Here is an 8,720-nt window from a genome sequence, read left to right as displayed (position 1 = left end):
CCGTAGTCGATACCCTCGACTTGGGAGTAGCCTTGTGCTACCAATCTTGCCTTGTTGTGAATGATGTTCCCATGAGCATCTTGCTTGTTCTTGAAGATCCACTTGGTTCCAATGATGTTATGGTTCCTGGAAGGCCTTGGCACCAACCTCCACACCTTGTTGTACTCGAAGTTATTGAGTTCTTCATGCATGGAATTGAGCCAATCCGAGTCTTCGAGCGCCTCATAGACCTTATGGGGTTCAACACAAGAGACAAACGCGTGATGTTCACAATAGTTTGCTAATTGTCTACGAGTGCTTACCGCCTTTCTTAGGCTTCCAACCACATTCTCCATGAGATGACCTTTGGTGGTGAGTTTGGAAGCAATCTTCATGGCACGACGCTCCAATTCCTCCTCGGATGTCGAAGGTGGAGGGTTCACTTGATCATCTTGAGCGTCGTCATGAGCTTGTTCTTGATCTTGAACTTGCTCGAGGGGAAGAACTTGACCTTGGGCATCATGTGGAGGTTCACCACCATCTTGTGATTGATCTTGCCCTTGGTCTTGTTCCCGAGGTTGAGGGCCTTCACTTTGTTCTTCGGAAGCGTGTGGGTCTTGAGTAGGTGAAGGCTCCACCGAGGTGGAGCATTGTCCTTCTCCTTCGGCCACAAGGGGTTCCTCAATGGGTAGGATATGACCAATACCCATTCTTCTTATGGCTTGGGGAGGAATTTCATCACCTACATCACAAGTACCACTTTGCTCCACTTGGGAGCCGTTATTTTCATCAAACTCTACGTTACACGTCTCCTCAATGAGTCCGTTGGACTTGTTGAGAACACGGTAAGCATGAGAGTTTGTAGCATAACCAACAAATATGCCCTCATGAGCTCTAGCCTCGAATTTATGCAAACGAACACCTTTCTTGAGAATGAAACACTTACACCCGAACACTCGGAAGTACTTGAGATTGGGCTTGTTCCCGGTGAGTATCTCATACGGTGTCTTGTTCAAGCCTTTGCGGAGATAGAGCCGATTGGATGCATGACAAGCTGTGTTGATGGCTTCGGCCCAAAAGTTGTATGGAGACTTGAACTCCGCCATCATGGTCCTTGCCGCATCCATCAACGTCCGGTTCTTCCTCTCCGCAACACCATTTTGTTGAGGGGTATATGGTGCAGAATATTGATGCTTGATCCCTTCATCACTAAGAAACTCATCCAAGGTGTAGTTCTTGAACTCGGTGCCATTGTCACTTCTTATTGTCAGAATCTTTGCATTATGTTGACGTTGAGCTTCATTTGCAAAGTCGATGACGGTTTGTTGAGTCTCACTCTTCCTCTTGAAGAAGTATACCCAAGTGTATCTTGAATAATCATCCACAATCACCAAGCAATACTTTCTACCCCCAAGACTATCAAAGGATGGAGGCCCGAAGAGGTCCATGTGCAGGAGCTCCAAGGGTCTCTTCGAGTAGATGATAGTCGTGGGAGGGTGAGCCGTCTCATGAAGCTTTCCTTCGATACAAGCACTGCAAACACGATCTTTGGCAAAACTAACATTCGTTAGTCCATGAACATGGTCCCCCTTGAGAAGACTTTGCAAAGATCTCATATTGACGTGGGCTAAACGGCGATGCCAAAGCCATCCCACATCAACTTTAGCCATTAGGCATGTCGCGGTCTTAGTGGGTTTCTCCGAAAAGTTAATCACATAGAGACCGTTCTCGACATGCCCAACAAAGGCTACTTTAAGAGTCTTGCTCCACAAGAGGGCCACAGTATCAATATCAAAGAAGGTGGCAAAGCCCATGAGTGCGAGTTGACGAACGGAAAGTAAATTGAACGCAAGAGACTCAACAAGCATGACTTTCTCGATCGTTAGATCATGAGAAATGACAACCTTGCCAAGACCCAATACCTTAGAATGTGAGGCATCACCCCATTCGACATTGGTGGGCATAGATGGGATCTTGTGCACGTCCACCACCAAGTCCTTGCTCCCGGTCATATGATTTGTTGCTCCACTATCGAGCAACCATGATCCCCCACCGGAAGCAAACACCTACAAGAGATCAATGCTTGGTTTTAGGTACCCATTGAGTAATGGGTCCTTTGATGTTAGTAACAAGGGTCTTAGGAACCCAAATAGACCATTCAATGTACTCATAAGGAGAACCAACAAATTTAGCATAAACATGCCCATCACTAGCACGGCACAACACATAAGAGGGGTTAAAGTCGCCGGCTTTGTTGGGAGAGATGGCTTTGTGCTCTTTGGCATCACCACTCTTCCCATTATTCTTCTTCTCCTTAGGAGCACCTTCTCCCTCCTTCACAAAGGTTTGCTTGAGCGGAGGAGGTCGATTGGTCTTGCTCTTCTTCTCCTTGTTCTTCTTCTTGTTCTTGGACTTGGGTGAGAACCCAACTCCCTCCTTGCCCACAACTTCCTTTTGATTGCTCAAAAGGTCATTTAGGTTCTTCTCGCCTTGTATGCATGACACAAGACCTTTCTCGAGTTGTTCCTTCAACTTGGCATTCTCCTCCAAAAGATGCACATGCTCACAACATGGGTTAGTAGCATTTGCATTATCAATTAAGACCATGTGAGGAAATGTGGCCTTTTCCTTGGTTAGCTTAACTTGGAGTTGAGCATGAGACTCCTTGAGGGTGGCACGAGCACCTTTCAAGACCTTGTGGGCCTTGTCAAGTACATCAAACTCCTCCGTGAGTCTAACATGATCAACCCCAAGTTTAGCCTTCTCGGAAGCTAGAACACGAGACACAACAAGAGCATGATCAAGATCTTTCTTTAGTTTAGCATGACCATCGTTGTGTGACTCCTCAAGAGCCAAACGATGCCCACGCTATTCCTCAAGAGCATTAGAGAGATCCTATATCTCATTGGCATAGTCACGACTATGACTTTCCATCTTAGAGATGGTTTCTTCATGAGCCTCGATCATGTCATTGGCTTCACCAAGTTGTTCCAAGAGAGCAACAAAGTGCTTCTTGGATTTGTCCTTGAGCTTACTCACGAAGGACTCAAATTCATTGATCTCCTCATTAGACCCCTTACCATTATCAAAGTCATCCGTTGAAGGAGGGTTAGGAATAATGGTGGTTTTGATGTTGGGGGTTACCTTGTTGGTGGCCTTAGCCATGAGGCACTTGGCGGTGATGTTCTCCTTAGGTGCATCGAAGAGAGACACCCGGGGAGTTGTGACAATGGCAACGGATGCCATGGCCATTGTTTCACCATCTTCATCATCATCGTCATCCTCACGGTATTCTTCTTGAACCACCAACCCGCGAGAAGGAGTCTTCTTGGTGAAGTTGTTCTTGTTGGGGAAGGACTTGGCTTTGTCTTTTCGGATGAACTTGCCACCATTGTCTTCCCGCTTCTCGTAGGGACAATCCGCAACGAAATGGCTAACATTGCCACAGTTGAAACAAGTTCTAACTCGTTGCTTCCCCTTGAGGCCACTTGAGTTGTTCTTGTTGAAGTTGGGTCTTGTATTCTTCTTACTCCAAAACTTTCTTGAGGCAAGAGCCATGTGCTCATGATAATCATACTTCATGTCCTCGGGGTTGCTCTCCTCATCTTCCTCTTCTTCTTCTTCCACACTAACCTTGGCCTTCAAGGCAAGATTGGGCTTCTTTGCCCTTTGAGAACGGAGCACCGCATTATCGGCGGTCTTGTCCAAGATGCTCATTGCAACAAACTCATCCAACACTTCACCAGAGGTCATGGAGCGGAAGTCCGGTCTTTGGCGAATGACGGAGGACATGGCCTTGTTGTAGGGCATCATGGCCTTGAGAAACTTGCGCTTGATCCAGTTGTCATCCGTGTCCTTGATCCCATGATCTCGGAGTGCGACCACGAGTTTGGTCACTCTTCGAAAGAGCTCACGAGGTTCTTCATCCTCTTTCATTGCAAAATCATCGGCTTCATCTTGCACCACTTCATAGTTGGAGCGTTGAATGCTAGCACTTCCTTGATAGAGAGACTCAACACATTTCCATGCTTCTTTAGCCATGACATGAGGTCGAAGATGAGGGAGATCTTCGGGAAGGATTGCATCTTGGATGATGAAGAGAGCACTCTCATTGAATTGATTGTCCACTTCTTCTCGAGGGGTGAAGTTGCTTGGATCATGAGGATAGAAACCTTCTTCAATAATTCTCCAAAGGTTAGTGTTCACATGTTTTAAGTGACGCTTGAAGCGATAAACCCAAGAGTCAAAATCTTCATTTTTCACATATTTAGGAGGAGGACCGGCATGATTCAAATGAGTAGAGGGGATCGGTCCTCTATACACTGGGGGTTCCACATTGGCAAAGATGCCGGTGCCATTTCTACCACTAGTAGATGGACTCTTTTCACTGTTAGCTTCCCCCTTGTCGGAGGTAGCATCCGTCACCTTGTTAGTGGGATCACCCACTTTCATCGGCGAGGTTGATAGTTTAAGTCCGTCTAAGAAATCAGAAAACATGCTTTTAACCTCGGCCGTCATGGAGGTTTTCAATGTGTCTAAAGCCACATTGAATTCCTCACGAGAGACCGAGGCTCCCCCTTCGGCCATGGACGAGATGGGATTCACACCGGAGTGCTCCTCCGCACCGTCGTGGGTGTCAACCATACTCTTCAGACGGCAAAGTCCTTAATAAAGAGACGAGGCTCTGATACCAATTGAAAGGATCGATATGGTTGACTAGAGGGGGGGGGGTGAATTGGCAACTAACAATTTTTAGACTTTTCTTTAACAATTTAAACCTTGCAATGAAATAGGTTGTCTAGATGTGCAACTACGTGGACAACCTATATGATGCAAAGACAATAAGCACACAAGCAAGCAATGGATATAACTCAAGTAAGCTTGCAAAATTAAAGGGACAAGATAACCAAGAGTGGAGCCGGTGGAGACGAGGATGTGTTACCGAAGTTCCTTCCTTTTAAGGGGAAGTACGTCTCCGTTAGAGCGGTGTGGAGGCACAATGCTCCCCAAGAAGCCACTAGGGCCACCGTAATCTCCTCACGCCCTCACACAATGCGAGATGCCGTGATTCCACTATTGGAGCCCTTGAAGGCGGCAACCGGACCTTTACAAACAAGATTGGAGCTATCTCCACAACACTTGGAGGCTCCCAACAACACCACGAAGCTTCACCACAATGGAGTATGGCTTCGAGGTGACCTCAACCGTCTAGGGTGCTCAACACCCAAGAGTAACAAGATTCGCTAGGGATAAGTGGGGGGAATCAAATTTCTCTTGGTGGAAGTGTAGATCTGGGCCTTCTCAACCAATCCCGAGCAAATCAACAAGTTTGATTGGCTAGGGAGAGAGATCGGGAGAAAATGGAGCTTGGAGCAATGGAGCTTTGGGGGAAAGAGGTGAGTCAACTTTGGGGAAGAAGACCCCTTTATATAGTGGGGGGAACAATCCAACCGTTATCCCACTGACCAGCCCCGCACAGAGCGGTACTACCGCTAGGGAAGGGCGGTACTACCGCTCAACCCAGCGGTACTGCCGCACTACCAGGGCCCTGACCCCAGGGCGGTACTACCGCTAGGGAAGGGTGGTACTACCTCTTAGGGCGGTACTACCGCTCCTACTACCACCCTTAGTGCCGCAAAACCCGACACGAAAAACTTCGTTCGAGAATCGAGGTGGTAGTAGCCCAGACGCACAACGGTACTACGGCCGAAAACCCCAAGCGGTACTACTGTTCGGAGAGCGGTACTACCGCTCTGAGAGCGGTACTACCGCTGGGGAGCTTCGGCGGTGCTACCGCTGGGGTAGAGCAAAGCATAGCAAGGGGGAAATGGCAGCTCCAGAGAGGCGGAAGGAAAGACGACGGGTGTGATAATGATGTGTACGTGTGATTCCACCCAAGTCTTACCAAAGCGGATCCCCTCTTGATAGTACGGTGACTCCTACGAAACTAGTCCACCAACAACGAAATGAAGGAGCTACACCGTCTTGAATACAACACCGAGGGGAGGAAATCGTCTCGTGCCAATGGATGAATCTCTAAAAGAACTAAACGCACACGATTAGTCCGCACAAGCATTGTCATCAATCACCAAAACATCTTGGGGATAAATATGCCCTTACACTCTGGGTGTTTCGGCTTTGTCCTCGCAAGGATTTCTCTCTCTCAAAGGCTTCGAGGTGGGTTGCTCTCAAATGACAAAAGCCGTAAACTTACTCTGAGCAGCCACCAATTTATGGTGTAGGGGTGGGCTATTTATAGCCACAAGGCAACCCGACCTGATATGTCCGAAATGACCCTGGATCACTAAGGAACTGACACGTGTTCCAACGGTCAGATTTCAAACACACACGGCAACTTTACTTGGGCTACAAGCAAAGCTGACTCATCCAGCTCTGGATAAGATTTGCTCTCATTGTCTTCGCTCGAAGACATAGGATTTGGGTTGAGCATCACTTCAGTGAATCTGACTTTGTTCACTTGGACCCCACTTAACAGTATGGTGGTTCCTATGACTCAACAAAGAAGAAAAGGAAACAACGAAACAACACAGTCTTCGCGCTCCATAGTCTTCACTCATTGTCTTCTCATGTCATAGTCTTCAATGTGAATATCTTCACATACCACCATTGTCGTCAATGTCTTCATACATTTTTAGGGGTCATCTCCGGTAGGTAAACCGAATCAATGAGGGACACTACCTGCGTTATCCTGCAATTCTCACAAACGCATTAGTCCCTCAACCAACTTTGTCGTCAATACTCCGAAACCAACTAGGGGTGGCACTAGATGCACTTACAGCTGGGGGTCTCTTGGGGGCGCCGGCGGAAGTTTCAGCGAATCGTGTCTCACCACATGTCCTTTTTCTTGGCCTACTTAATTATTCTCCTCACAAACTTTTGCTTGGGGTGGGGTGTGACTGGGAAGATGCCCTCTTTATTTTGCCGGATTTCGCCAGATGACCCCCAATACACCAACATTTTTGGTTCGGTGATATTCTTGGGGGTGCCAACGGCTGGAGATGGCCTGAGAGAACCAAATGTTGCGGATACAACTCGGCTGTTGTCGATCAATGAATCGAGAGGCTTTTCAGGAATACTTGGTAGCATAGATCGTATGCATTGGGCGTGGAAGAACTGTCCATTTGCTTGGCATGGCAATATAAGGGGCATGTTAAAGCTTGCATGATCATGTTTGAAGCTGTGGCATCACAAGATTTCTTGATTTGCCACTCTTTTTTCGGCATGGCAGGTTCCACAATGACATCAACGCACTTCAGCAGTCTCTGGAGTTTGCAAGGCATTCAGAAAGAAACTCCACAGAGCTCAACTTTGAGGTCAATGGCCACCAATTCAAAAGGGGATACTATCTAGCTGATGGTATAAATCCTAAGTGGTCAACTATTGTGAAGACAATCTCTAAGCCGGTAGGAGAGAAGAGCGCTAGGTTTGCACAAGCACAAGAGAGTGCTAGAAAGGATGTGGAGCGTGCTTTTGGTGTGCTCCAATCTAGATGGGCTATTGTTCGGCACCCTGCTAGAACATGGAGCACTTACAAAATGTCAGAGGTGATGACTGTTTGTGTGATCATGCATGAGATGATCGTAGAGAATGAGCATGACGACAACCTCTTCAACCAAGGGTGGAATTTCCAGGGTGAAAATGTTGAACCCGAGTATGGAGCGGCAACGTTTGCATACTTCACCCATTTTCATCAAGAAATGAGTGATTGACAACTCACGTTCGACTTCAAAATGATTTGGTTGAGCATATCACCACTAGGAAAAACCTATAGGCAAACACTTAATAGTGGCGCGAGGTAAGTGGATCGTGCCACGGCTACTTAGCAGTAGCGCATTGTAAAACACAGCGCTGCAGGTGAACATTAGTAGTAGCGCTGGTTCCCGTGCTACAACTAGCTACGTAGCAGTAGCGCTAGCTTTATAACCGGCGCTGCTATTGTGAATACACGAGCCCAGCTCCCGGGCCCCGCCCCACAGCAACACTTGGTATCTACCTTGTTGTACTGCTAATGGTCACACGTGTGGTACGAACACATGGCAACTCCAAACGTTTTTTAACACAGTACACACAAATGCTCATTTATACGCGCATACACTCAACTCTATGAACGCACAAACGCACACCGTACCCTTATGAGCACCTCCGAAAGACTGAGCTGACATACCATCCTGAGAGTTTACGAAGTCACCGTAGGCGCCTCGTAGTCGACGGGAACGTCTCCTTCCACTGAACACGCATCACCGGAAATCCTGAAATAAATTCAGGATAAGTGCGAGTACGAGAACTTGAACCCTGGTGTGCTGAGAATACCACTATACACTAACCATCCAACCACAGGTTGGTTCGCAATTCCGAACCTTTTTGATAGCAAGTTTAGTGACACGAGGATGATAACTTTTATAGTATCAAACATGACAACTTTCTTTTCGTGTGACAAGCTTCAGTTTTTTTTTGGGTTTGTTTTTTCTTTTCGGATGGCGACTTTAGTTTTAATTAAAAAAATGTGATTTCTTCGTGTCACAGATATGACACTCACCATTTGAGAAAATCAATTTTTTTGAGGGGACGAGAAAAAAGAAAAGAAAAGAAAAGGAAAAACAAAAAACAGCATAGGTAGAGAAGGAGCGAAACCCTAGGCCCAGCGAGCCGACAGAGAGCCGAGCCGAGCCAGCGAGCGCTCTCGGAAATTTGCGCCTCCAGCCGCCGCAACCGCACCTAAA

The sequence above is a fragment of the Triticum dicoccoides genome, chromosome 4A, assembly GCF_002162155.2.
Source record: "Triticum dicoccoides isolate Atlit2015 ecotype Zavitan chromosome 4A, WEW_v2.0, whole genome shotgun sequence".
Taxonomy (NCBI): Eukaryota; Viridiplantae; Streptophyta; class Magnoliopsida; order Poales; family Poaceae; genus Triticum; species Triticum dicoccoides.
This window is presented reverse-complemented; position numbering follows the sequence as displayed.